Source organism: Carica papaya, chromosome 8 (assembly GCF_054855325.1).
Source record: "Carica papaya isolate Zhongbai chromosome 8, ASM5485532v1, whole genome shotgun sequence".
Taxonomy (NCBI): domain Eukaryota; kingdom Viridiplantae; phylum Streptophyta; class Magnoliopsida; order Brassicales; family Caricaceae; genus Carica; species Carica papaya.
The window spans coordinates 18541372-18567807 of NC_142316.1; the positions used below are offsets into that span (position 1 = coordinate 18541372).

Consider the following 26436-nt stretch of genomic DNA (forward strand, 5'->3'; position numbering starts at 1 on the left):
GCGCGCGCACTGCACCTCTCGTTCTCGTATAAATATCAAGTAAAATGCCACGGCGCAGTGACTCACATTTTCGAATAAATCTGCGGACTATAATTAAAGTCGCGCGTAACGTCGAATGGCACATCTGAAAAAAAAATGGGTGCAACACGAGAACTTCCCAGAAGGTAACCCATCCTTGTACTACTTTCGCCAAAGCACACTTAACTGCGGAGTTCTGATGGGATCCGATGTATTTGTGCTGGTGTGATAGCACCTGTTTAATTTCGTGCTGAAAATAAAAACACTCCTTCTCCTTCCCTCCCCACTCCCATCATTTGTTTCCTTGTGCGTTCACACTGCACCTCTTTTTCTCGTTCTAATATCGATTAATATGCCCCTGATTCTTGACTCACATTTGCGTATAAACAAGTGGACCATAGTTCCAGTTGCGCGTAACGTCGAACGACCCGTCTGAAAAAAAATTGTTGCGACACGAGGACTTCCCAGGAGGTCACCCATCCGAGTACCACTCTCGCCCAAGCACACTTAACTGCGGAGTTCTGATGGGATCCGGTGCATTAGTGCTGGTATGATGGCACTTGTTTAATTTCGCGCTGCAAATACATACACTCCTTCTCTTTTCTTCCCCCTCCCGTCATTTGTTTCCTTGTGCGTGCGCACTGCACCTCCCGTACTCGTTCTAATATCAAGTATAATGCCACGGCGCCGTGACTCACATTTGCGAATAAACCTGCGGACCATAAATCAAGTCGCGCGTAACGTCGAAAGAATCATCTGCAAAAAGATGGGTGCAACACGAAGACCTCCCAAGAAAATGGGTGAAATATAAGGACTTTGCAGGAGGTCACCCATCCGAGTACTTTTCTCGCCCAAGCACCCTTAACTGCGGAGTTCTGATAGAATCCGTTGCATTAGTGCTGGTATGATCCCTCATGTTTCATTCTGCACTGCAAATACACACACTCTTTCTCCTCCCATCCCCCCTCCCGTCATTTATTTCCTTGTGCGTGCACTCTGCATCTCTTTTTCTCATTCTAATATCAAGTAATATGCCCCGGCACCGTGACTCACCTTTGCAAATGAACCAGCGGTTTATAATTCCATTCGCGCGTAACGTCGAACAACCCATTTTAAAAAAAAATAGGTGCAACACTAGGGCTTCCCAAGTTGTCACACATCCGAGTACTGCGCTCGCCCAAGCACAATTAACTGCGGAGTTCTGATGGGATCCGGAGCTTTAGTGCTGGTAAGATCGCACCTGTTTAATTTTGCGCAGCAAATACATACACTCCTTCTCCTTTCTTCCCCCTCCCGTCATTTGTTTCCTTGTGCGTTCACACTTCACCTCTCATTTTCATTCTAATATCGATTAAAATGCCCCTGCTTCTTGACTCACATTTGCGTATAAACCAGCGGACCCTAGTTCCAGACGCGCGTAACGTCGAAAGACCCGTCTGAAAAAAAATTGTTGCGACACGAGGACTTCCTAGGAGGTCACCCATCCGAGTACTACTCTCGCCCAAGCACACTTGACTGCGGAGGTCTGATGGGATCCGGTGCATTAGTGATGGTATGATCGCACCTGTTTAATTTTGCGCTGCAAATACATACACTCCTTCTCTTTTCTTCCCCCTCCCGTCATTTGTTTCCTTGTGCGTGCGCACTGCACCTCCCGTACCCGTTCTAATATCAAGTAAAATGCCACGGCGCCGTGACTCACATTTGCGAATAAACCTGCGGACCATAAATCAAGTCGTGCGTAACGTCGAAAGAATCATCTGCAAAAAGATGGGTGCAACACGAGGACCTCCCAAGAAAATGGGTGAAATATAAGGACTTCGCAGGAGGTCACCCATCCGAGTACTTTTCTCGCCCAAGCACCCTTAACTGCAGAGTTCTGATAGAATCCGTTGCATTAGTGCTGGTATGATCCCTCATATTTCATTCTGCACTGCAAATACATACACTCTTTCTCCTCCCATCCCCCCTCCCGTCATTTGTTTCCATGTGCGTGCACTCTGCATCTCTCTTTCTCGTTCTAATATCAAGTAATATGCCCCGGCACCGTGACTCACCTTTGCAAATGAACCAGCGTTTTATAATTTCATTCGCGTGTAACGTCGAACAACCCATCCGAGTACTACTCTCGCCCAAGCACACCTAACTGCGGAGTTCTGATGGGATCCGGGGCTTTAGTGCTGGTATGATCGCACCTGTTTAATTCCACGCTGCAAATACATACACTCCTTCTCCTTTCTTCCCCCTCCTTCATTTGTTTCCTTGTGCGTTCACAATTCATCTCTCCTTCTCGTTCTAATATCGATTAAAATGCCCCTGGTTCTTGACTCACATTTGCGTATAAACCAGCGGACCCTAGTTCCAGACGCGCGTAACGTCGAACGACCCGTCTGAAAAAAAATTGGTGAGACACGAGGATTTCCCAGGAGGTCACCCATTCGAGTACTAATATCGCCCAAGCACACTTAACTGCGGAGTTCTGATGGGATCCGGTGCATTAGTACTGGTATGATAGCACCTGTTTAATTTCGCGCTGCAAATACATAAACTCATTCCCCTTTCTTCCCCCTCCCGTCATTTGTTTCCTTGTGCGTGCGCACTGCACCTCCCGTTCTCGTTTTAATATCAAGTAAAATGGTACAGCGCCGTGACCCACATTTGCGAATAAACCTGAGGACCATAATTCAAGTCGCGCGTAACGTCGAAAGAATCATCTGCAAAAAAATGGGTGCAACACGAGGACTTCACAAGAAAATGGGTGAAATATAAGGACTTCGCAGGAGGTAACCCATGCTAGTAGAACTTTCGCCCAAGCACCCTTACTTACAAAGTTCTGATAGAATCCATTGCATTAGTGTGGTATGATCGCACCTATTTCATTTCGCCCTGAAAATACATACACTCCTCCTCCTTCCCTCCCCCTCCCATCAATTGTTTCCTTGTACGTTCACACTGCACCTCTCCTTCTCGTTCTAATATCGATTAAAATGCCCCTGCTTCTTGACTCACATTTGCGAATAAACCTGCGAACCATAAATCAAGTCGCCCGTAACGTCGAAAGAATCATCTGCAAAAAGATGGGTGCAACACGAGGATCTCCCAAGAAAATGGGTGAAATATAAGGACTTCGCAGGAGGTCACCCATCCGAGTACTTTTCTCGCCCAAGCACCCTTAACTGCGGAGTTTTGATAGAATCCGTTGCATTAGTGCTGGTATGATCCCTCATGTTTCATTCTGCACTGCAAATACACACACTCTTTCTCCTCCCATCCCCCCTACCGTCATTTGTTTCCTTTTACGTGCACTCTGCATCTCTCTTTCTCGTTCTAATATCAAGTAATATGCCCCGGCACCGTGACTCACCTTTGCAAATGAACCTGCGGTTTATAATTCCATTCGCGCGTAACGTCGAACAACCCATCCGAAAAAAAATAGGTGCAACACGAGGGCTTCCCAGGTGGTCACCCATCCGAGTACTACCCTCGCCCAAGCACACTTAACTGCAGAGTTCTGATAGGATCCGGAGCTTTAGTGCTGGTATGATCGCACCTGTTTAATTTTCTGCTGTAAATACATACACTCCTTCTCCTTTCTTCCCCCTCCCGTCATTTGTTTCCTTGTGCGTTCACACTTCACCTCTCATTCTCATTCTAATAGCGATTAAAATGCCCCTGCTTCTTGACTCACATTTGCGTATAAACCAGCGGACCCTAGTTCCAGACGCGCGTAACGTCGAACGACCCGTCTGAAAAAAAAATTAGTGCGACACGAGGACTTCCCGTGAGGTCACCCATCCGAGTACTAATCTCGCCCAAGCACACTTAACTGCGGAGTTCTGATGGGATCCGGTGCATTAGTGCTGGTATGATCGCACAGGTTTAATTTTGCGCTGCAAATACATAAACTCCGTCTCCTTTCTTCCCCCTCCCGTCATTTGTTTCCTTGTGCGTGCGCACTGCACCTCTCGTTCTCGTTCAAATATCAAGTAAAATGCCACGGTGCCGTGACTCACATTTGCGAATAAATTTGTGGACCATAATTAAAGTCGCGTGTAACGTCGAACGACACATCTGAAAAAAAGAAAATGGGTGCATCACGAGGACTTCACAAGAAAATGGGTGAAATATAAGGACTTCGCAGGAGGTAACCCACGCTAGTACTACTCTCGCCCAAGCACCCTTACCTACGGAGTTTTGATAGAATCTGATGCATTAGTGCTGGTATGATCGCACCTGTTTCATTTCGTGCTGAAAATACATACACTCCTTCTCCTTCCCTCCTCCTCCCATCAATTGTTTCCTTGTGCGTTCACACTGCACCTCTCCTTCTCGTTCAAATATCAAGTAAAATGCCACGGCGCCGTGCCTCACACTTGCGAATAAATCTGCGGACCATAATTATAGTCGCGCGTAACGTCGAACGGCACATCTGAAAAAAAGAAAATGGGTGTAACACGAGAACCTCCCAGGAGGTAACCCATCTTTGTACTACTTTCGCCAAAGCACACTTAACTGCGGAGTTCTGATGGGATCCAGAGCATTTGTGCTGGTGTGACCGCACCTGTTTAATTTCGTGCGAAAAATACATACACTCCTTCTTCCCTCCCCCCTCCCATCATTTGTTTCCTTGTGCGTGCGCACTGCACCTCCCGTACTCGTTCTAATATCAAGTAAAATGCCACGGCGCCGTGACTCACATTTGCAAATAAACCTGCGGACCATAAATCAAGCAGCGCGTAACGTCGAAAGAATCATATGCAAAAAGATGGGTGCAACACGAGGACCTCCCAAGAAAATGGGTGAAATATAAGGACTTCGTAGGAGGTCACCCATCCGAGTACTTTTCTCGCCCAAGAACCCTTAACTGCGGAGTTCTGATAGAATCCGTTGCATTAGTGATGGTATGATCCCTCATGTTTCATTCTGCACTGCAAATACATACACTCTTTCTCCTTCCATCCCCCCTCCCGTCATTTGTTTCCTTGTGCGTGCGCACTGCACCTCTCGTTCTCGTTCAAATATCAGGTAAAATGCCACGGCGCCGTGACTCTCATTTGCGAATAAATCTTCGGACCATAATTAAAGTCGCGCATAACGTTGAATGGCACATCTGAAAAAAAGAAAATGGGTGCATCACGAGGACTTCGCAAGAAAATGGGTGAAATATAAGGACTTCGCAGGAGGTAACCCATGCTAGTACTACTCTCGCCCAAGCACCCTTACCTACGGAGTTCTGATTGGATCCAGTGCATTAGTGCGGGTATGATGCCACTTGTTTAATTTTGCACTTCAAATACATACACTCTTTCTCTTTTCTTCCTCCTCCCGTCATTTGTTTCCTTGTGCGTGCGCACTGCACCTCCCGTACTTCTTCTAATATCAAGTAAAATGCCACGGCGCCGTGACTCACATTTGCGAATAAACTTGCGGACCATAAATCAAGTCGCCCGTAACGTCGAAAGAATCATCTGCAAAAAGATGGGTGCAACACGAGGATCTCCCAAGAAAATGGGTGAAATATAAGGACTTCGCAGGAGGTCACCCATCCGAGTACTTTTCTCGCCCAAGCACCCTTAACTGCGGAGTTCTGATAGAATCCGTTGTATTAGTGCTGGTATGATCCCTCATGTTTCATTCCGCACTGCAAATACATACATTCTTTCTCATTCCATCCCATCTCCCGTCATTTGTTTTCTTGTGCGTGCACTCTGCATCTCTCTTTCTCGTTCTAATATCAAGTAATATGCCCCGGCACCGTGACTCACCTTTGCAAATGAACCAGCGGTTTATAATTCCATTCGCGCGTTACGTCGAACAACCCATCCGACAAAAAATAGGTGCAACACGAGGGCTTCCCAGGTGGTCACCCATCCGAGTACTACCCTCGCCCAAGCACACTAAACTGCGGAGTTCTGATGGGATCCGGAGCTTTAGTGCTGGTATGATCGCACCTGTTTAATTTTCTGCTGTAAATACATACACTCCTTCTCCTTTCTTCCCCCTCCCGTCATTTGTTTCCTTGTGCGTTCACACTTCGCCTCTCATTCTTGTTCTAATAGCGATTAAAATGCCCCTGCTTCTTGACTCACATTTGCGTATAAACCAGCGGACCCTAGTTCCAGACACGCGTAACGTCGAACGACCCATCTGAAAAAAAAATTAGTGCGACACGAGGACTTCCCGTGAGGTCACCCATCCGAGTACTAATCTCGCCCAAGCACATTTAACTGCGGAGTTCTGATGGGATCCGGTGCATTAGTGCTGGTATGATCGCACCGGTTTAATTTTGCGCTGCAAATACATAAACTCCGTCTCCTTTCTTCCCCCTTCCGTCATTTGTTTCCTTGTGCGTGCGCACTGCACCTCTCGTTCTCGTTCAAATATCAAGTAAAATGCCACGGCGCCGTGACTCACATTTGCGAATAAATTTGGGGACCATAATTAAAGTCGCGCGTAACGTCGAACGACACATCTGAAAAAAAGAAAATGGGTGCATCACGAGGACTTCACAAGAAAATGAGTGAAATATAAGGACTTCGCAGGAGGATACCCATGCTAGTACTACTCTCGCCCAAGCACCCTTAACTTGCAGAGTTCTAATAGAATCTGTCGCATTGGTGCTGGTATGATTGCTCATGTTTCATTCTGCGCCGCAAATACATACACTTTTTCTCCCTCCATCCCCTCTCCCGTCATTTGTTTCCTTGTGCGTGCACTATGCATCTCTCCTTCTCGTTCTAATATCGATTAAAATGCCCCTGCTTCTTGACTCACATTTGCGTATGAAGCAGGGGACCCTAGTTCCAGTCGCGCGTAACGTCGAACGACCAGTCTAAAAAAAAAATTAGTGCGACACGAGGACTTCCCAAGAGGTCACCCATCTGAGTACTACTCTCGCCCAAGCACACTTAACTACGGAGTTCTGATGGGATCCAGTGCATTAGTGCTGGTATGATCGCACCTAAACAATTTTGCGCTGCAAATAGATAAATTCCTTCCCCTTTCTTCCCCCTCCCATCATTTGTTTCCTTGTGCGTGCGCACTGCACCTCTCGTTCGGGTTCAAATATCAAGTAAAATGCCACGGCGCCGTGACTCACATTTGCGAATAAATCTGTGGACCATAATTAAAGTTGCGCGTAACGTCGAACGACACATCTGAAAAAAAGAAAATGGGTGCAACACAAGAACTTCCCACGAGGTAACCCATCATTGCACTACTTTCACCAAAGCACACTTAACTGCGGAGTTCTGATAGGATCCGCTGCATTTATGCTGGTATGATCGCACCTGTTTAATTTCGCGCTGCAAATACATAAACTCCTTCTCCTTTCTTCCCCCTCCCGTCATTTGTTTCCTTGTGTGTGCGCACTGCACCTCTCGTTCTCGTTCAAATATCAGGTAAAATGCAACGGCGCCGTGACTCACATTTGCGAATAAATCTGCGGACCATAATTAAATTCGCGCGTAACGTCGAATGGCACATCTGAAAAAAAGAAAATGGGTGCAACACGAGAACCTCCCAGGAGGTAACCCATCTTTATACTACTTTCGCCAAAGCACACTTAACTGCGGAGTTCTGATGGGATCCGGTGCATTTGTGCTGGTGTGACCGCACTTGTTTAATTTCGTGCTGAAAATACATACACTCCTTCTCCTTTCTTCCCCCTCCCGTCATTTGTTTCCTTGTGCGTTCACACTGCACCTCTCCTTCTCGTTCTAATATCGATTAAAATGCCCCTGATTCTTGACTCACATTTGCGTATAAACCAGCGGACCATAGTTCCAGTTGCGCATAACGTCGAACGACCCATCTAAAAAAAATTGTTGCGATACGAGGACTTCCCAAGAGGTCACCCATCCGAGTACTACTCTCGCCAAAGCGTACTTGACTGTAGAGTTCTGATAGGATCCAGTGCATTAGTGCTGGTATGATGCCACTTGTTTAATTTTGCGCTTCAAATACATACACTCATTCTCTTTTCTTCCTCATCCGTCATTTGTTTCCTTGTGCGTGCGCACTGCACCTCCCGTACTCGTTCTAACATCAAGTAAAATGCCACGGCGCCGTGACTCACATTTGTAAATAAACCTGTGGAACATAAATCAAGTCGCGCGTAACGTCGAAAGAATCATCTGCAAAAAGAAGGGTGCAACACGAGGACCTCCCAAGAAAATGGGTGAAATATAAGGACTTCGCAGGAGGTAACCCATGCTAGTACTACTCTCGCCCAAGCACCCTTACCTACGGAGTTCTGATAGAATCCGTTGCATTAGTGATGGTATGATTGCACCTGTTTCATTTCGGGCTGAAAATACATACACTCCTTCTCCTTCCCTCCCCCTCCCATCAATTGTTTCCTTGTGCGTTCACACTGCTCCTCTCCTTCTCGTTCTAATATCGATTAAAATGCCCCTTCTTCTTGACTCACATTTGCGTATAAACCAGCGGACCCTAGTTTCAGTCGCGCGTAACGTCGAGCGACCCGTCTGAAAAAAAATTGGTGCGACACGAGGACTTCCCAGGAGGTCACTCATCCGAGTACTACTCTCACCCAAGCACAATTAACTGTGGAGTTCTGATGGGATCCGGTGCATTAGTGCTGGTATGATCGCACCCGTTTAATTCCGCTCTGCAAATACATAAACTCCATGCCCTTTCTTCCCCCTCCCGTCATTTGTTTCCTTGTGCGTGAGCACTGCACCTCCCGTGCTCGTTCTAATATCAAGTAAAATGCTACGGTGTCATGACTCACATTTGCGAATAAACCTGAGGACCATAATTCAAGTCGTGCGTATCGTCGAAAGAATCATCTGCAAAAAAATGGGTGCAACACGAGAACTTCCTAAGAAAATGGGTGAAATATAAGGACTTCGCAGGAGGTCACCCATCCTAGTGCTACTTTCGCCCAAACACCCTTAACTTGCAAAGTTCTGATAGAATCCGGTGCATTGGTGCTGGTATGATTGTTCATGTTTCATTCTGCGCTGCAAATACATACACTTTTTCGCCCTCCATCCCCCCTCCCGTCATTTGTTTCCTTGTGCGTGCACTCTGCATCTCTCCTTCTCTTTCTAATATCGATTAAATGCCCCTGCTTCTTGACTCACATTTGCGTATAAACCAATGGACCCTAGTTTCAGTCGCGCGTAACGTCGAACGACCCGTCTGAAAAAAAAAATTAGTGCGACACGAGGACTTCCCAGGAGGTCAACCATCCGAGTACTACTCTCGCCCAAGAACACTTAATGGGATCCGGTGCATTAGTGCTGGTATGATCGCACCTGTTTAATTTCGCGCTGTAAATACATAAACTCCTTCTCCTTTCTTTCCCCTCCCGTCATTCGTTTCCTTGTGCATGCGCACTGCACCTCTCGTTCTCATTCAAATATCAAGTAAAATGCCACGGCGCCGTGACTCACATTTGCCAATAAATCTGCGGACCATAATTAAAGTCGCGTGTAACGTCGAACGGCACATCTGAAAAAAAGAAAATGGGTGCGACACGAGAACTTCCCAGGAGGTAACCGATCATTGTACTACTTTCGCCAAAGCACACTTAACTGTGGAGTTCTGATGGGATCCGGTGCATTTGTGCTGGTGTGACCGCACCTGTTTAATTTCGTGCGGAAAATACATACACTACTTCTTCCCTCCCCCCTCCCATCATTTGTTTCCTTGTGCGTTCACACTGCACCTCTCCTTCTCATTCTAACATCGATGAAAATGCCCCTGATTCTTGACTCACATTTGCGTATAAACCAGCGGACCATAGTTCCAGTCGCGCGTAACGTCGAACGACCCATCTGAAAAAAAATTGTTGCGATACGAGAACTTCCCAAGAGGTCACCCATCCGAGTACTACTCTCGCCCAAGCACACTTAACTGCATAGTTCTGATGGGATCAAGTGCATTAGTGCTGGTATGATGCCACTTGTTTAATTTTGCGCTTCAAATACACACACTCCTTCTCTTTTCTTCCTCCTCCCGTCATTTGTTTCCTTGTGCGTGCGCACTGCACCTCCCGTAGTCGTTCTAATATCAAGTAAAATGCCACGGCGCCGTGACTCACCTTTGCAAATGAACTAGCGGTTTATAATTCTATTCGCGCGTAACGTCGAAAGAATCATCTCCAAAAAGATGGGTGCAACACGAGGACCTCCCAAGAAAATGGGTAAAATATAAGGACTTCGCAGGAGGTCACCCATCCGAGTACTTTTCTCGCCCAAGCACCCTTAACTGCGGAGTTCTGATAGAATCCGTTGCATTAGTGCTGGTATGATCCCTCATGTTTCATTCTGCACTGCAAATACATACACTCTTTCTTCTTCCATCCCCCGTCCCGTCATTTGTTTCCTTGTGCGTGCGCACTGCACCTCTCGTTCTCGTTCAAATATCAAGTAAAATGCCACGGCGCCGTGACTCACCTTTGCAAATGAACCAGCGGGTTTTAAATTTATTCGCGCGTAACGTCGAACAACCCATCCGAAAAAAAATAGGTGCAACACAAGGGCTTCCCAAGTAGTCACCCATCCGAGTACTACTCTCGCCCAAGTACACTTAACTGCGGAATCCTGATGGGATCCGGGGCTTTAGTGCTGGTATGATCGCACCTGTTTAAATTCGCGCTGCAAATACATACATTCCTTCTCCTTTCTTCCCCCTCCCGTCATTTGTTTCCTTGTGCGTTCACACTTCACCTCTCATTCTCGTTCTAATATCGATTAAAATGCCCCTGCTTCTTGACTGACATTTGCGTATAAACCAGCGGACCCTAGTTCCAGACGCGCGTAACGTCGAACGACCCGTCTCAAAAAAAATTGGTGCGACACGAGAACTTACCAGGAGGTCACCCATCCGAGGACTAATCTCGCCCAAGCACACTTCACTGCGGAGTTCTAATGGGATCCGGTGCATTAGTGCTGGTATGATCGCACCTGTTTAATTTCGCGCTGCAAATACATAAACTCATTCCCCTTTCTTCCCCCTCCCGTCATTTGTTTCCTTGTGCGTGCGCACTGCACCTCCTGTTCTCGTTCTAATATCAAGTAAAATGCTACAGCTTCGTGACTCACATTTGTGAATAAACCTGAGGACCATAATTCAAGTCGCGCGTAACGTCGAAAGAATCATCTGCAAAAAAATGGGTGCAACACGAGGACTACACAAGAAAATGGGTGAAATATAAGGACTTCGCAGGAGGTAACCCATGCTAGTACTACTCTCGCCCAAGCACCCTTACCTACGGAGTTCTGATAGAATCCGTTGCATTAGTGCTGGTATGATCGCACCTGTTTCATTTCGTGCTAAAAATACATACACTCCTTCTCCTTCCCTCCCCCTCCCATCAATTGTTTCCTTGTGCGTTCACACTGCACCTCTCCTTCTCGTTCTAATATCGATTAAAATGGCCCTGCTTCTTGACTCACATTTGCGTATAAACCAGCGGACCCCAGTTCCAGTCGCACGTAACGTCGAACAACCCGTCTAAAAAAAATTGGTGCGACACGAGGACTTCCCAGGAGGTCACCCATCCGAGTACTACTTTCGGCCAAGCACACTTAACTGCGGAGTTATGATGGGATCCGGTGCATTAGTGGTGGTATGATCGTATCCGTTTAATTCTGCGCTGCAAATACATAAACTCCTTCTCCTTTCTTCCCCATCTCGTCATTTGTTTCCTTATGCGTGCGCACTGCACCTCCCGTACTCGTTCTAATATAAAGTAAATGCTACGATTTCGTGACTCACATTTGCGAATAAACCTGAGGACCATAATTCAAGTCGCGCGTATCGTCGAAAGAATCATCTGCAAAAAAATGTATGCAACATGAGGACTTCCTGAGAAAATGGGTGAAATATAAGGACTTCGCAGGAGGTCACCCATCCTAGTGCTACTCTCGCCCAAACACCCTTAACTTGCGGAGTTCTGATAGAATCCGTTGGATTGGTGCTGGTATGATTGCTCATGTTTTATTCTACGCTGCAAATACATACACTTTTTCTCCCTCCATCCCCCCTCCTGTCATTTGTTTCCTTGTGCGTGAACTCTGCATCTCTCCTTCTCGTTCTAATATCGATTAAAATGCCCCTGCTTCTTGACTCATATTTGCGTATAAACCAGGGGACCTTAGTTCCAGTCGCGCGTAACATCGAACGACCCGTCTGAAAAAAAAAATAGTGCGTCACGACGACTTCCCAGGAGGTCACCCATTTGAGTACTACTCTCGCCCAAGCACACTTAACTGCGGAGTTCTAATGGGATCCGGTGCATTAGTGCTGGTATGATCGCACCTGTTTAATTTCGCGCTGCAAATACATAAATTCCTTCTCCTTTCTTCCCCCTCCCGTCATTCGTTTCCTTGTGCGTGCGCACTGCACCTCTCGTTCCCGTTCAAATATCAAGTACAATACCACGGCGCCGTGACTCACATTTGCGAATAAATCTGCGGACCATAATTAAAGTTGCGCGTAACGTCGAACGGCACATCTGAAAAAAAGAAAATCGGCGCAACACGAGAACTTCCCAGGAGGTAACCCATCATTGTACTACTTTCGCCAAAGCACACTTAACTGCGGAGTTCTGATGGGATCCGGTGCATTTGTGCTGGTGTGACCGCGCCTGTTTAATTTCGTGCTGAAAATACATTCACTCCTTCTTCCCTCCCCCCCTCCCATCATTTGTTTCCTTGCGCGTTCACACTGCACCTCTCCTTATCGTTCTAACATCGATGAAAATGCCCCTGATTCTTGACTCACATTTGCGTAGAAACCAGCAGACCATAGTTCCAGTCGCGCGTAACGTCGAACGACCCATCTGAAAAAAAATTGTTGCGATACGAGAACTTCCCAAGAGGTCACCCATCCGAGTACTACTCTCGCCTAAGCACACTTAACTGCAGAGTTCTGATGGGATCAAGTACATTAGTGCTGGTATGATGCCACTTGTTTAATTTTGCGCTTCAAATACATACACTCCTTCTCTATTCTTCCTCCTCCCGTCATTTGTTTCCTTGTGCGTGCGCACTGCACCTCCCGTACTCGTTCTAATATTAAGTAAAATGCCACGGCGCCGTGACTCACCTTTGCAAATGAACCAACGGTTTATAATTCTATTCGCGCGTAACGTCGAAAGAATCATCTGTAAAAAGATGGGTACAACACGAGGACCTCCCAAGAAAATGGGTGAAATATAAGGACTTCGCAGGAGGTCACCCATCCGAGTACTTTTCTTGCCCAAGCACCCTTAACTGTGGAGTTCTGATAGAATCCGTTGCATTAGTGCTGGTACGATCCCTCATGTTTCATTCTGCACTGCAAATACATACACTCTTTCTCCTTCCATCCCCCGTCCCGTCATTTGTTTCCTTGTGCGTGCGCACTGCACCTCTCCTTCTCGTTCAAATATCAAGTAAAATGCCACGGCGCCGTGACTCACCTTTGCAAATGAACAAGCGGTTTAGAATTCCATTCGCGCGTAACGTCGAACAACCCATCTGAAAAAAAATAGGTGCAACATGAGGGCTTCCCAGGTGGTCACCGATCCGAGTACTACTCTCGCCCAAGCACACTTAACTGCGGAGTTCTGATGGGATCCGGGGCTGTAGTGCTGGTATGATCGCACCTGTTTAATTTCGCGCTGCAAATACATACACTCCTCCTTTCTTCCCCCTCCCGTCATTTGTTTCCGTGTGCGTTCACACTTCACCTCTCATTCTCGTTCTAATATCAATTAAATTGCCCCTGCTTCTTGACTCACATTTGCGTATAAACCAGGAGACCCTAGTTCCAGACGCGCGTAACGTCGAACGACCCGTCTGAAAAAAAATTTGTGCGACACGAGGACTTCCAAGGAGATCAACCATCCGAGTACTAATCTCGCCCAAGCACACTTAACTGCGGAGTTCGGATGGGATCCGGGGCTTTAGTGCTGGTATGATTGCACCTGTTTAGTTTTGCGCTGCAAATACATAAACTCATTCCCCTTTCTTCCCCCTCCCGTCATTTGTTTCCTTGTGCGTGCGCACTGCACCTCCCATTCTCGTTCTAATATCAAGTAAAACGCTACAGCGCCGTGACTCACATTTGCGAATAAAGCTGAGGACCATAATTCAAGTCATGCGTAACGTCGAAAGAATCATCTGCAAAAAAATGGGTGCAACACGAGGACTTCACAAGAAAATTGGTGAAATATAAGGACATCGCAGGAGGTAACCCATGGTAGTACTACTCTCGCCCAAGCACCCTTACCTACGGAGTTCTGATAGAATCCGTTGCATTTGTGCTGGTTTCATCGCACCTGTTTCATTTCGTGCTGAAAATACATACACTCCTTCTCCTTCCCTCCCCCTCCCATCAATTGTTTCCTTGTGCGTTCACACTGCACCTCTCCTTCTCGTTCAAATATCAAGTAAAATGCCACGGCGCCGTGACTCACATTTGCGAATAAATCTGCGGACCATAATTAAAGTCGCGCGTAACGTCGAACGGCACTTCTGAAAAAAAGAAAATGGGTGTAACACTAGAACTTCCCAGGAGGTAACCCATCATTGTACTACTTTCGCCAAAGCACACTTAACTGCGGAGTTCTGATGGGATCCGGTGCATTAGTGCTGGTATGATCGCTCCCGTTTAATTCCGCGCTGCAAATACATAAACTCCTTCTCCTTTCTTCTCCCTCCCATCATTTGTTTCCTTGTGCGTGAGCACTGCACCTCTCGTGCTCGTTCTAATGTAAAGTAAAATGCTACGGTGCCGTGACTCACATTTGCGAATAAACCTGTGGACCATAATTCAAGTCGCGCGTATCGTCGAAAGAATCATCTGCAAAAAAATAGGTACAACAAGAGGACTTCCTAAAAAAATGGGTGAAAAATAAGGACTTCGCAGGAAGTCACCCATCCTAGTGCTACTCTCGCCCAAGCACCCTTAACTTGCGGAGTTCTGATAGAATCCGTTGCATTGGTGCTGGTATGATCGCACCTGTTTCATTTCGCGCTGCAAATACATAAACTCCTTCTCCTTTCTTCCCCCTCCCATGATTTTTTTCCTTGTGCGTGCGCACTGCACCTCTCGTTCTTGTTCAAATATCAAGTAAAATCCCACGGCGCCGTGACTCACATTTGTGAATAAATCTGCGGACCATAATTAAAGTCGCGCGTAACGTCGAACGGCACATTTGAAAAAAAGAAAATGGGTGCAACACAAGAACTTCCCAGGAGGTAACCCATCATTGTACTACTTTCGCCAAAGCACACTTAACTGCGGAGTTCTGATGGGATCCGGTGCATTTGTGCTGGTGTGACCGCACCTGTTTAATTTCGTGCTGAAAATACATACACTCCTTCTTCCCTCCCCCCCTCCCATCATTTGTTTCCTTGTGCGTTCACACTGCACCTCTCCTTCTCGTTCTAATATCGATTAAAATTCTCCAGATTCTTGACTCACATTTGCGTATAAACCAGCGGACCATAGTTCCAGTAGCGCGTAACGTTGAACGACCCATCTGAAAAAAAATTGTTGCGATACGAGGACTTCCCAAGAGGTCACCCATCCGAGTACTACTCTCGCCCAAGCACACTTAACTGCGGAGTTCTGATGGGATCCGGTGCATTAGTGCTGGTATGATCGCACCTGTTTAATTCCGCGCTGCAAATACATAAAATCCTTCTCCTTTCTTCCCCCTCCCGTAATTTCTTTCCTTGTGCGTGCGCACTGCACCTACCGTGCTCGTTCTAATATCAAATAAAATGCTACGGTGCCGTGACTCACATTTGCGAATAAACCTGAGGACCATAATTTAAGTCGCGCTTATCGTCGAAAGAATTATCTGCAAAAAAATAGGTGAAATATAAGGACTTCGCAGGAGGTCACCCATCCTAGTGCTACTCTCGCCCAAGCACCCTTAACTTGTGGAGTTCTGATAGAATCAGTTGCATTGGTGCTGGTATGATTGCTCATGTTTCATTCTGTGCTGCAAATACATACACTTTTTCTCCCTCCATCCCCCCTCCAGTCATTTGTTTCCTTGTGCGTGCACTCTGCATCTCTCCTTCTCGTTCTAACATCGATTAAAATGCCCCTGCTTCTTCACTCACATTTGCGTATAAACCAGTGGACCCTAGTTCCAGTCACGCGTAACGTCGAACGACCCGTCTGAAAAAAAAATTAGTGCGACACGAGGACTTCTCAGGAGGTCACCCATCCGAGTATTACTCTCGCCCAAGCACAATTAACTGCGGAGTTCTGATGGGATCCGGTGCATTAGTGCTAGTACGATCGAATCTGTTTAATTTCGAGCTGCAAATACATAAATTCCTTCTCCTTTCTTCCCCCTCCCGTCATTTGTTTCCAAGTGCGTGCGCACTGCACCTTTCGTTCTCGTTCAAATATCAAGTACAATGCCACGGCGCCGTGACTCACATTTGCGAATAAATCTGCGGACCATAATTAAAGTCGCGCGTAACGTCGAACGGCACATCTGAAAAAAAGAAAATGGGTGCAACACGAGAACTTCCCACGAGGTAACCCATCATTATACTACTTTCACCAAAGCACACTTAACTGCGGAGTTCTGATGGGATCCGGTGCATTTGTGCTGGTATGATCGCACCTGTTTAATTTTGCGCTGCAAATACATACACTCCTTCTTCCCTCCCCCCTCCAATCATTTGTTTCCTTGTGCGTTCACACTGCACCTCTCCTTCTCGTTCTAATATCGATTAAAATGCCCCTGATTCTTTACTCACATTTGCGTATAAACAAGCGGACCATAGTTCCAGTCGCGCGTAACGTCGAACGACCCATCTGAAAAAAAATTGTTGCGATACGAGGACTTCCCAAGAGGTCACCCATCCGAGTACTACTCTCGCCAAAGCACACTTAACTGCAGAGTTCTGATGGTATGATGCCACTTGTTTAATTTTGCGCTTCAAATACATACACTCCCTCTCTTTTCTTCCTCATCCCGTTATTTATTTCCTTGTGCGTGCGCACTGCACCTCCCGTACTCGTTCTAATATCAAGTAAAATGCAACGGCGCCATGACTCACATTTGCGAATAAACCTGCGGACTATAAATCAAGTCGCGCGTAACGTTGAAAGAATCATCTGCAAAAAGATGGGTGCAACACAAGGACCACCAAAGAAAATGGGTGAAATATAAGGACTTCGCAGGAGGTCACCCATCCGAGTACTTTTCTCACCCAAGCACCCTTAACTGCGGAGTTCTGATAGAATCCGTTGCATTAGTGCTGATATGATCCCTCATGTTTCATTCTGCACTGCAAATACATACACTCTTTCTCCTTCCAACCCCCTCCCGTCATTTGTTTCCTTGTGCGTGCACTCTGCATCTCTCTTTCTCGTTCTAATATCAAGTAATATGCCCCGGCATCGTGACTCACCTTTGCAAATGAACCAGCGGTTTATAATTCCATTCGCGCGTAACGTCGAACAACCCATCCGAAAAAAAATAGGTGCAACACGAGGGCTTCCCAGGTGGTGACCCATCCGAGTACTACTCTCGCCCAAGCACACTTAACTGCGGAGTTCTTATGGGATTCGGAGCTTTAGTGCTGGTATGATCGCACCTGTTTAATTTCGTGCTTCAAATACATACACTCCTTCTCATTTCTTCCCCCTCCCGTCATTTGTTTCCTTGTGCGTTCACACTTCACCTCTCATTCTCGTTCTAATATCAATTAAAATGCCCCTGCTTCTTGACTCACATTTGCGTATAAACCAGCGGACCCTAGTTCCAGAAGCGCGTAACGTCGAACGACCTGTCTGAAAAAAAATTGGTGCGACACAAGGACTTCCCAAGAGGTCACCCATCCGAGAACTAATCTCGCCCAAGCACACTTCCCTGCGGAGTTCTGATGGGATCCGGTGCATTAGTGCTGGTATGATCGCACCTATTTAATTTTGCGCTGTAAATACATAAATTCATTCCCTTTTCTTCCCCCTCCCGTCATTTGTTTCCTTGTGCGTGCGCACTGCACCTCCCGTTCTCGTTTTAATATCAAGTAAATAGCTACAGTGCCGTGACTCACATTTGCGAATAAACCTGAGGACCATAATTCAAGTCGCGCGTAACGTCGAAAGAATCATCTGCAAAAAAATGGGTGCAACACGAGGACTTCACAAGAAAATGGGTGAAATATAAGGACTTCGTAGGAGGTAACCCTTGCTAGTACAACTCTCGCCCAAGCACCCTTACATACGTAGTTCTGATAGAATTCGTTGCATTAGTGCTGGTATGATCGCACCAGTTTAATTTCGCGCTGCAAATACATAAACTCCATCTCCTTTCTTCCCCCTCCCGTCATTTGTTTCCTTGTGCATGCGCACTGCACCTCTCGTTCTCGTTCAAATATCAAGTAAAATGCCACAGCGCCGTGACTCACACTTACGAATAAATCTGCGGACCGTAATTAAAGTCGCAAGTAACGTCGAACGGCACATCTGAAAAAAAAAAATGGGTGCAACACGAGAACTTCCCAGGAGGTAACCCATCATTGTACTACTTTCGCCAAAACACACTTAACTGCGAAGTTCTGATGGGTTCCGGGGCACTAGTGCTAGTGTGACCGCACCTGTTTAATTTCGCGCTGAAAATATATACACTCCTTCTTCCCTACCCCCCTCCCATCATTTGTTTCCCTGTGCGTTCACACTGCACCTCTCATTCTCGTTCGAATATCGATTAAAATGCCCCTGATTCTTGACTCACATTTGCGTATAAACCAGCGGACCATAGTTCCAGTCCCGCGTAATGTCCAACGACCCATCTGAAAAAAAATTATTGCGATACGAGGACTTCCCAAGAGGTCACCCATCCGAGTACTACTCTCGCCCAAGCACCCTTAACTGCAGAGTTCTGATGGGATCCAGTACATTAGTGCTGGTATGATGCCACTTGTTTAATTTTGCGCTTCAAATACATACACTCCTTCTCTTTTCTTCCTCCTCCCGTTATTTGTTTCCTTGTGCGTGTGCACTGCACCTCCCGTACTCGTTCTAATATCAAGTAAAATGCCACGGCGCCGTGACTCACATTTGCGAATAAACCTGCGGACCATAAATCAAGTCGCGCGTAACGTCGAAAGAATCATCTGCAAAAAGATGGGTGCAACATGAGGACCTCCCAAGAAAATGGGTGAAATATAAGGACTTCGCAGGAGGTCACCCATCCGAGTACTTTTCTCGCCCAAACACCCTTAACTGCGGAGTTCTGATAGAATCCGTTGCATTAGTGCTGGTATGATCCCTCATGTTTCATTATGCACTGCAAATACATACACTCTTTCTCCTCCCATCCCCCCACCCATCATTTGTTTCCTTGTGCGTGCACTCTGCACCTCTCTTTCTCGTTCTAATATCAAATAATATGCCCCGGCACCGTGACTCACCTTTGCAAATGAACCAGCGGTTTATAATTCCATTCGCGCGTAACGTTGAACAACCCATCCGAGAAAAAAAAGGTGCAACACGAGGGCTTCCCAAGTGGTCACCCATCCGAGTACTACTCTCGCCCAAGCACACCTAACTGCGGAGTTCTGATGGGATCCGGAGCTTTAGTTCTGGTATGATCGCACCTGTTTAATTCCGCGCTGCAAATACATATACTCCTTCTCCTTTCTTCCCCCTCCGTCATTTGTTTCCTTGTGCGTTCACACTTCATCTCTTCTTCTCGTTCTAATATCGATTAAAATGCCCCTGCTTCTTGACTCACATTTGCGTATAAACCAGCGGACCCTAGTTCCAGACTCGCGTAACGTCGAACGACCCGTCTGAAAAAAAATTGGTGCGACACGAGGACTTTCCAGGAGGTCACCCATCTGAGTACTAATCTCGCCCAAGCACACTTAACTGCGGAGTTCTGAAGGGATCCGGTGCATTTGTGCTGGTATGATCGCACCTGTTTAATTTCGCGCTGCAAATACATAAACTCATTCCCCTTTCTTCCCCCTCCCGTCATTTCTTTCCTTGTGCGTGCGCACTGCACCGCCCGTGCTCGTTCTAATATCAAGTAAAATACTACGGTGCCGTGACTCACATTTGCGAATAAACCTGAGGACCATAATTCAAGTCGCGCGTATCGTCGAAAGAATCATCTGCAAAAAAATGGGTGCAACACGAGGACTTCCTAAGAAAATGGGTGAAATATAAGGACTTCGCAGGAGGTCACCCATCCTAGTGCTACTCTCGCCCAAGCACCCTTAACTTGCAGAGTTCTGAAAGAATCCGTTGCATTGGTGCTGGTATGATTGCTCATGTTTCATTCTGCGCTGCAAATACATACACTTTTTCTCCCTCCATCCCCCATTCCGTCGTTTGTTTCCTTGTGCGTGCACTCTGCATCTCTCCTTCTCGTTCTAATATCGATTAAAATGCCCCTGCTTCTTGACTCACATTTGCGTATAAACCAGCGGACCCTAGTTCCAGTCGCGCGTAACGTCGAACGACCCGTCTGAAAAGAAATTAGTGCGACACGAGGACTTTCCAGGAGGTCACCCATCCGAGTACTAATCTCGCCCAAGCACACTTAACTGCGGAGTTTTGATGGGATCCGGTGCATTAATGCTGGTATGATCGCACCTGTTTAATTCCGCGCTGCAAATACATAAACTCCTTCTCCTTTCTTCCCCCTCAAGTCATTTGTTTCCTTGTGCGTGCGCACTGCACTACTCGTTCTCGTTCAAATATCAAGTAAAATGCCACGGAGCCGTGACTCACATTTGCGAATAAATCTGCGAACCATAATTAAAGTCGCGCATAACGTCGAACGACACATCTAAAGAAAAGAAAATGGGTGCAACACGAGAACTTCACAAGAAAATGGGTGAAATATAAGGACTTCGCAGGAGGTAACCCATGCAAGTACTACTCTCGCCCAAGCACCCTTACCTACGGAGTTCTGATAGAATCCGTTCCATTAGTGCTGATATGATCGCACCTGTTTCATTTCGTGCTGAAAATACATACACTCCTTCTCCTTCCCTCCCCCTCCCATCAATTGTTTCCTTGTGCGTTCACACTGCACCTCTCCTTCTCGTTCTAATATCGATTAAAATGCCCCTGCTTCTTGACTCACATTTGCGTATAAAGCAGCGGACCCTAGTTCCAGTCGCGCGTAACGTCGAACGACCCGTCTGAAAAAAAATTGGTGCGACACGAGAACTTCCTAGGAGGTCACCCATCCGAGTACTACTCTCGCCCAAGCACACTTAACTCCGGAGTTCTGATGGGATCCGGTGCATTAGTGCTGGTATGATCACACCCTTTTAATTTCGCGCTGCAAATATATAAACTCCTTCTCCTTTCTTTCCCCTCCCGTCATTTGTTTCCTTGTGCATGCGCATTGCACCTCCCGTGCTCGTTCTAATATCAAGTAAAATGGTACGGTGCCGAGACGCACATATGTGAATAAACCTGAGGACCAAAATTCAAGTTACGCGTATCAAGTCGCGCGTAACGTCGAACGACCCGTCTGAAAAAAAAATTAGTGCGACAAAAGGACTTCCCAAGAGGTCACCCATCCGAGTACTACTCTCGACCAAGCACACTTAACTGCAGAGTTCTGATGGGATCCAGTGCATTAGTGCTGGTATGATGCCACTTGATTAATTTTGCGCTTCAAATAGATATACTCCTTCTCTTTTCTTCCACCCCCCGTCATTTGTTTCCTTGTGCGTGCGCACTGCACCTCCCATACTCGTTCTAATATCAAGTAAAATGCCACGGTGCCGTGACTCACATTTACGAATAAACCTGCGGACCATAAATCAAGTCGCGAGTAACGTCGAAAGAATCATCTGCAAAAAGATGGGTGCAACACGAGGACCTCCCAAGAAAATGGGTGAAATATATGGACTTCGCAGGAGGTAACCCATCCGAGTACTACTCTCGCCCAAGCACACTTAACTGCGGAGTTCTGATGGGATCCGGGGCTTTAGTGCTGGTATGATCGCACCTGTTTAATTTCGCGCTGCAAATACATACACTCCTTCTCCTTTATTCCCCCTCCCGTCAATTGTTTCCTTATGCGTTCACACTGCACCTCTCATTCTCGTTCTAATATTGATTAAAATGCCCCTGCTTCTTAACTCACATTTGAGTATAAACCAGCGCACCCTAGTTCCAGTCGCGCGTAACGTCGAACGACCCGTCTGAAAAAAAATTGTTGCGACACGAGAACTTCCCAGGAGGTCACCCATCCGAGTACTACTCTCGCCCAAGCACACTTAACTGCGGAGTTCTGATGGGATCAAGTGCATTAGTGCTGATATGATCGCACCCGTTTAATTTAGCGCTGCAAATACATAAACTCCTTCTCCTTTCTTTTCCCTCCCGTCATTTGTTTCCTTGTGCGTGCGCACTGCACCTCCCGTGCTCGTTCTAATATCAAGTAAAATGCTACGGTGCCGTGACTCACATTTGCGAATAAACCTGAGGACCATAATTCAAGTCGCGCGTATCGTCGAAAGAATCATCTGTAAAAAAATATGTGCAACACGAGGACTTCCTAAGAAAAAGGGTGAAATATAAGGACTTCGCAGGAGGTCACCCATCCTAGTGCTACTCTCGCCCAAGCACCCTTAACTTGCGGAGTTCTGATAGAATCCGTTGCATTGGTGCTGGTATGATTGCTCATGTTTCATTCTGCGCTGCAAATACATACACTTTTTCTCCCTCCATCTCCCCTCCCGTCATTTGTTTCCTTGTGCGTGCACTCTGCATCTCTCCTTCTCGTTCTAATATCGATTAAAATGCCTCTGCTTCTTGACTCACATTTGCGTATAAACCAGTGGACCCTAGTTCCAGTCGCGCGTAACGTCGAACGACCCGTCTGAAAAAAAAGATTAGTGCGACACGAGAACTTCCCAAGAGGTCACCCATCCGAGTACTAATCTCGCCCAAGCACACTTCACTGCGGAGTTCTGATTGGAACCGGTGCATTAGTGCTGAAATGATCGCACTTGTTTAATTTCGCGCTGCAAATACATAAACTCATTCCTCTTTCTTCCCCCTCCCGTCATTTGTTTCCTTGTGCGTGCGCACTGCACCTCCCGTTCTCGTTCTAATATCAAGTAAAATGCTACAGCGCCGTGACTCACATTTGCGAATAAACCTGAGGACCATAATTCAAGTCGCGCGTAACGTCGAAAGAATCATCTACACAAAAATGGGTGTAACATGAGGACTTAACAAGAAAATTGGTGAAATATAAGGACTTCACAGGAGGTTACCCATGCTAGTACTACTCTCGCCCAAGCACCCTTACCTACGGAGTTCTGATAGAATCCGTTGCATTAGTGCTGGTATGATCCCTCATGTTTCATTTCGTGCTGAAAATACATACACTCATTCTCCTTCCCTCCCCCTCCCATCAATTGTTTCCTTGTGCATTCACACTGCACCTCTCCTTCTCATTCTAATATCGATTAAAATTCCACTGCTTCTTAACTCATATTTGCGTATAAACCAGCGGATCCTAGTTCCAGTCGTGCGTAACGTCGAACGACCCGTCTGAAAAAAAATTGGTGCGACACAAGAACTTCCCAGGAGGTCACCCATACGAGTACTACTCTCGCCCAAGCACACTTAACTGTGGAGTTCTGATGGGATCCGGTTCATCAGTGCTGGTATGATCGCACCGATTTAATTCTGCGCTGCAAATACATAAACTCCTTCTATTTTCTTCCCCCTCCCGTCATTTGTTTCCTTATGCGTGCGCACTGCACCTCCCGTGCTCGTTCTAATATCAAGTAAAATGCTACGGTGCCGTGACTCACATTTGCGAATAAACCTGAGGACCATAATTCAAGTCGCACGTATCGTCGAAAGAATTATCTGCAAAAAAATGGGTGTAACACGAGGACTTCCTAAGAAAATGGGTGAAATATAATGACTTCGCAGGAGGTCACCCATCCTAGTGCTACTCTCGCCCAAGCACCCTTAACTTGCGGAGTTCTGATAGAATCCGTTACATTGGTGCTGGTATGATTGCTCATGTTTCATTCTGTGCTGCAAATACATACACTTTTTCTCCCTCCATCCCCCCTCCCGTCATTTGCTTCCTTGTGCGTGCACTCTGCATCTCTCCTTCTCGTTCTAATATCGATTAAAATGCCCCTGCTTCTTGACTCACATTTGCGTATAAACCAGTGGACCCTAGTTCCAGTCGCGCGTAACGTCGAACGACCCATCTGAAAAAAAAGATTAGTGCGACACGAGAACTTCCCAGGAGGTCACCCCTACGAGTACTACTCTCGCCCAAGCACACTTAACTGCTGAGTACTGATGGGATCTGGTGCATTAGTGCTGGTATGATCGCACCTGTTTAATTTCGCGCTGCAATTACATAAACTCCTTCTCATTTCATCCCCCTCCCGTCATTTGTTTCCTTGTGCGTGCGCACTGCACCTCTCGTTCTCGTTCAAATATCAAGTAAAAGGCCACGGCGCCGTGACTCACATTTGTGAATAAATCTGCGGACCATAATTAAAGTCGCGCGTAACGTCGAACAGCACCTCTGAAAAAAAGAAAATGGCTGCAACACGAGAACTTCCCAGGAGGTAACCCATCATTGTACTACTTTCGCCAAAACACACTTAACTGCGGAGTTCTGATGGGATCCGGTGCATTTGTGCTGGTGTGACCGCACCTGTTTAATTTCGTGCTGAAAATACATACACTCCTCCTTCCCTCCACCCTCCCATCATTTGTTTCCTTGTGCGTTCACACTGCACCTCTCCTTCTCGTTCTAATATCGATTAAAATGCCCCTAATTCTTGACTCACATTTGCGTATAAACCAGCGGACCATAGTTCCAGTCGTGCGTAACGTCGAACGATCCATCTGAAAAAAAATTGTTGCGATACGAGGACTTCCCAAGAGGTCACCCATCCGAGTACTACTCTCACCCAAGCACACTTAACTGCAGAGTTCTGATGGGATCCAGTGCATTAGTGCTGGTATGATGCCACTTGTTTAATTTTGCGCTTCAAATACATACACTCCTTCTCTTTTCTTCCTCCTCCCGTCATTTATTTCCTTGTGCGTGCGCACTGCACCTCCCGAACTTGTTCTTATATCAAGTAAAATTCTACAGCGCCATGACTAACATTTGCGAATAAATCTGAGGACCATAATTCAAGTCGTGCGTAACGTCGAAAGAATCATCTGCAAAAAAATGTGTGCAACACGAGGACTTCACAAGAAAATGGGTGAAATATAAGGACTTCGCAGGAGGTAACCCATGCTAGTACTACTCTCGCCCAAGCACCCTTACCTATGGAGTTCTGATAGAATCCGTTGCATTAGTGCTGGCATGATCGCACCTGTTTCATTTTGTGCTGAAAATACATACACTCCTTCTCCTTCCCTCCCCCTCCCATCAATTGTTTCCTTGTGCGTTCACACTGCACCTCTCCTTCTTGTTCTAATATCGATTAAAATGCCACTGCTTCTTGACTCACATTTGAGTATAAACCAACAGACCCTAGTTCCAGTCGCGCGTAACGTCGAACGACCCGTCTGAAAAAAAATTGGTGCGACACGAGGACTTCTTAGGAGGTCTCCCATCCGAGTACTACTCTCGCCCAAGCACACTTAACTGCAGAGTTCTGATGGGATCTAGTGCATTAGTGCTGGTATGATGCCACTTGTTTAATTTTGCGCTTCAAATACATACACTCCTTCTCTTTTCTTCCTCCTCCTGTCATTTGTTTCCTTGTGCGTGCGCACTGCACCTCCCGTACTCGTTCTAATATCAAGTAAAATGCCACGGCGCCGTGACTCACATTTGCGAATAAACCTGCGGACCATAAATCATGTCGCGCGTAACGTCGAAAGAATCATTTGCAAAAAGATGGGTGCAACACGAGGACCTCCCAAGAAAATGGGTGAAATATAAGGACTTCGCAGGAGGTCACCCATCTGAGTACTTTTCTCACCCAAGCACCCTTAACTGCGGAGTTCTGATAGAATCCGTTACATTAGTGCTGGTATGATCCCTCATGTTTCATTCTGCACTGCAAATACATACACTCTTTCTCCTCCCATCCCCCCTCCCGTCATTTGTTTCCTTGTGCGTGCACTCTGTATCTCTCTTTCTCGTTCTAATATCAAGTAATATGCCTCGGCACAGTGACTCACCTTTGCAAATGAACCAGCGGTTTATAATTCCATTCGCGCGTAACGTCGAACAACCCATCCGAAAAAAAAATAAGTGCCACACGAGGGCTTCCCAGGTGGACACCCATCCGAGTACTACTCTCGCCCAAGCACACTTAACTGTGGAGTTCTAATGGGATCCGTAGCTTTAGTGCTGGTCTGATCGTACCTGTTTAATTTCGAACTGCAAATACATGCACTCCTTCTCCTTTCTTCCCCCTCCCGTCATTTGTTTCC

General features: G+C 46.5%; 8 non-coding genes and 38 pseudogenes across 8 annotated transcripts; all 46 read right to left on the minus strand.

Annotated features, from left to right (window-relative positions):
• Positions 1–136: 136 nt before the first annotated feature.
• On the minus strand, positions 137–255 carry LOC148247699 (5S ribosomal RNA; annotated as a pseudogene).
• A 206-nt stretch (positions 256–461) lies between these two features.
• Positions 462–580, minus strand: LOC148247700 (5S ribosomal RNA; annotated as a pseudogene).
• Positions 581–1141: 561 nt separating this feature from the next.
• LOC148247701 (5S ribosomal RNA) lies at positions 1142–1260 on the minus strand (annotated as a pseudogene).
• A 205-nt stretch (positions 1261–1465) lies between these two features.
• LOC148247702 (5S ribosomal RNA) lies at positions 1466–1584 on the minus strand (annotated as a pseudogene).
• An 835-nt stretch (positions 1585–2419) lies between these two features.
• Positions 2420–2538, minus strand: LOC148247703 (5S ribosomal RNA; annotated as a pseudogene).
• A 913-nt stretch (positions 2539–3451) lies between these two features.
• On the minus strand, positions 3452–3570 carry LOC148247704 (5S ribosomal RNA). The gene has a single exon (XR_015814565.1). It is a non-coding gene; the product is annotated as a 5S ribosomal RNA (ribosomal RNA).
• Positions 3571–3776: 206 nt separating this feature from the next.
• On the minus strand, positions 3777–3895 carry LOC148247705 (5S ribosomal RNA). Its single transcript, XR_015814504.1, has one exon. It is a non-coding gene; the product is annotated as a 5S ribosomal RNA (ribosomal RNA).
• A 567-nt stretch (positions 3896–4462) lies between these two features.
• LOC148247706 (5S ribosomal RNA) lies at positions 4463–4581 on the minus strand (annotated as a pseudogene).
• A 1271-nt stretch (positions 4582–5852) lies between these two features.
• LOC148247707 (5S ribosomal RNA) lies at positions 5853–5971 on the minus strand. The gene has a single exon (XR_015815961.1). It is a non-coding gene; the product is annotated as a 5S ribosomal RNA (ribosomal RNA).
• A 206-nt stretch (positions 5972–6177) lies between these two features.
• On the minus strand, positions 6178–6296 carry LOC148247708 (5S ribosomal RNA). The gene has a single exon (XR_015814586.1). It is a non-coding gene; the product is annotated as a 5S ribosomal RNA (ribosomal RNA).
• Positions 6297–6862: 566 nt separating this feature from the next.
• LOC148247709 (5S ribosomal RNA) lies at positions 6863–6981 on the minus strand. The gene has a single exon (XR_015814749.1). It is a non-coding gene; the product is annotated as a 5S ribosomal RNA (ribosomal RNA).
• A 209-nt stretch (positions 6982–7190) lies between these two features.
• LOC148247710 (5S ribosomal RNA) lies at positions 7191–7309 on the minus strand (annotated as a pseudogene).
• A 209-nt stretch (positions 7310–7518) lies between these two features.
• Positions 7519–7637, minus strand: LOC148247711 (5S ribosomal RNA; annotated as a pseudogene).
• An 881-nt stretch (positions 7638–8518) lies between these two features.
• On the minus strand, positions 8519–8637 carry LOC148247712 (5S ribosomal RNA; annotated as a pseudogene).
• Positions 8638–9513: 876 nt separating this feature from the next.
• On the minus strand, positions 9514–9632 carry LOC148247713 (5S ribosomal RNA; annotated as a pseudogene).
• Positions 9633–9835: 203 nt separating this feature from the next.
• On the minus strand, positions 9836–9953 carry LOC148247714 (5S ribosomal RNA; annotated as a pseudogene).
• A 561-nt stretch (positions 9954–10514) lies between these two features.
• Positions 10515–10633, minus strand: LOC148247715 (5S ribosomal RNA; annotated as a pseudogene).
• Positions 10634–10838: 205 nt separating this feature from the next.
• Positions 10839–10957, minus strand: LOC148247716 (5S ribosomal RNA; annotated as a pseudogene).
• Positions 10958–11515: 558 nt separating this feature from the next.
• On the minus strand, positions 11516–11634 carry LOC148247717 (5S ribosomal RNA; annotated as a pseudogene).
• A 561-nt stretch (positions 11635–12195) lies between these two features.
• On the minus strand, positions 12196–12314 carry LOC148247718 (5S ribosomal RNA; annotated as a pseudogene).
• A 209-nt stretch (positions 12315–12523) lies between these two features.
• LOC148247719 (5S ribosomal RNA) lies at positions 12524–12642 on the minus strand (annotated as a pseudogene).
• A 204-nt stretch (positions 12643–12846) lies between these two features.
• On the minus strand, positions 12847–12964 carry LOC148247720 (5S ribosomal RNA; annotated as a pseudogene).
• Positions 12965–13525: 561 nt separating this feature from the next.
• On the minus strand, positions 13526–13644 carry LOC148247721 (5S ribosomal RNA; annotated as a pseudogene).
• A 202-nt stretch (positions 13645–13846) lies between these two features.
• Positions 13847–13965, minus strand: LOC148247722 (5S ribosomal RNA; annotated as a pseudogene).
• A 563-nt stretch (positions 13966–14528) lies between these two features.
• On the minus strand, positions 14529–14647 carry LOC148247723 (5S ribosomal RNA; annotated as a pseudogene).
• A 564-nt stretch (positions 14648–15211) lies between these two features.
• On the minus strand, positions 15212–15330 carry LOC148247724 (5S ribosomal RNA; annotated as a pseudogene).
• Positions 15331–15534: 204 nt separating this feature from the next.
• Positions 15535–15653, minus strand: LOC148247725 (5S ribosomal RNA). The gene has a single exon (XR_015814263.1). It is a non-coding gene; the product is annotated as a 5S ribosomal RNA (ribosomal RNA).
• A 532-nt stretch (positions 15654–16185) lies between these two features.
• LOC148247726 (5S ribosomal RNA) lies at positions 16186–16304 on the minus strand (annotated as a pseudogene).
• Positions 16305–16513: 209 nt separating this feature from the next.
• On the minus strand, positions 16514–16632 carry LOC148247727 (5S ribosomal RNA; annotated as a pseudogene).
• An 860-nt stretch (positions 16633–17492) lies between these two features.
• On the minus strand, positions 17493–17611 carry LOC148247728 (5S ribosomal RNA; annotated as a pseudogene).
• Positions 17612–17816: 205 nt separating this feature from the next.
• On the minus strand, positions 17817–17935 carry LOC148247729 (5S ribosomal RNA; annotated as a pseudogene).
• Positions 17936–18820: 885 nt separating this feature from the next.
• LOC148247730 (5S ribosomal RNA) lies at positions 18821–18938 on the minus strand (annotated as a pseudogene).
• A 561-nt stretch (positions 18939–19499) lies between these two features.
• On the minus strand, positions 19500–19618 carry LOC148247731 (5S ribosomal RNA; annotated as a pseudogene).
• Positions 19619–19822: 204 nt separating this feature from the next.
• On the minus strand, positions 19823–19941 carry LOC148247732 (5S ribosomal RNA). The gene has a single exon (XR_015814823.1). It is a non-coding gene; the product is annotated as a 5S ribosomal RNA (ribosomal RNA).
• Positions 19942–20502: 561 nt separating this feature from the next.
• On the minus strand, positions 20503–20621 carry LOC148247733 (5S ribosomal RNA; annotated as a pseudogene).
• A 563-nt stretch (positions 20622–21184) lies between these two features.
• On the minus strand, positions 21185–21303 carry LOC148247734 (5S ribosomal RNA). The gene has a single exon (XR_015814608.1). It is a non-coding gene; the product is annotated as a 5S ribosomal RNA (ribosomal RNA).
• Positions 21304–21523: 220 nt separating this feature from the next.
• On the minus strand, positions 21524–21642 carry LOC148247735 (5S ribosomal RNA; annotated as a pseudogene).
• A 235-nt stretch (positions 21643–21877) lies between these two features.
• Positions 21878–21996, minus strand: LOC148247736 (5S ribosomal RNA; annotated as a pseudogene).
• Positions 21997–22201: 205 nt separating this feature from the next.
• On the minus strand, positions 22202–22320 carry LOC148247737 (5S ribosomal RNA; annotated as a pseudogene).
• Positions 22321–22883: 563 nt separating this feature from the next.
• LOC148247738 (5S ribosomal RNA) lies at positions 22884–23002 on the minus strand (annotated as a pseudogene).
• A 559-nt stretch (positions 23003–23561) lies between these two features.
• LOC148247739 (5S ribosomal RNA) lies at positions 23562–23680 on the minus strand (annotated as a pseudogene).
• Positions 23681–24243: 563 nt separating this feature from the next.
• Positions 24244–24362, minus strand: LOC148247740 (5S ribosomal RNA; annotated as a pseudogene).
• A 209-nt stretch (positions 24363–24571) lies between these two features.
• Positions 24572–24690, minus strand: LOC148247741 (5S ribosomal RNA; annotated as a pseudogene).
• A 203-nt stretch (positions 24691–24893) lies between these two features.
• On the minus strand, positions 24894–25011 carry LOC148247742 (5S ribosomal RNA; annotated as a pseudogene).
• A 560-nt stretch (positions 25012–25571) lies between these two features.
• Positions 25572–25690, minus strand: LOC148247743 (5S ribosomal RNA; annotated as a pseudogene).
• Positions 25691–26251: 561 nt separating this feature from the next.
• LOC148247744 (5S ribosomal RNA) lies at positions 26252–26370 on the minus strand (annotated as a pseudogene).
• Positions 26371–26436: the final 66 nt, after the last annotated feature.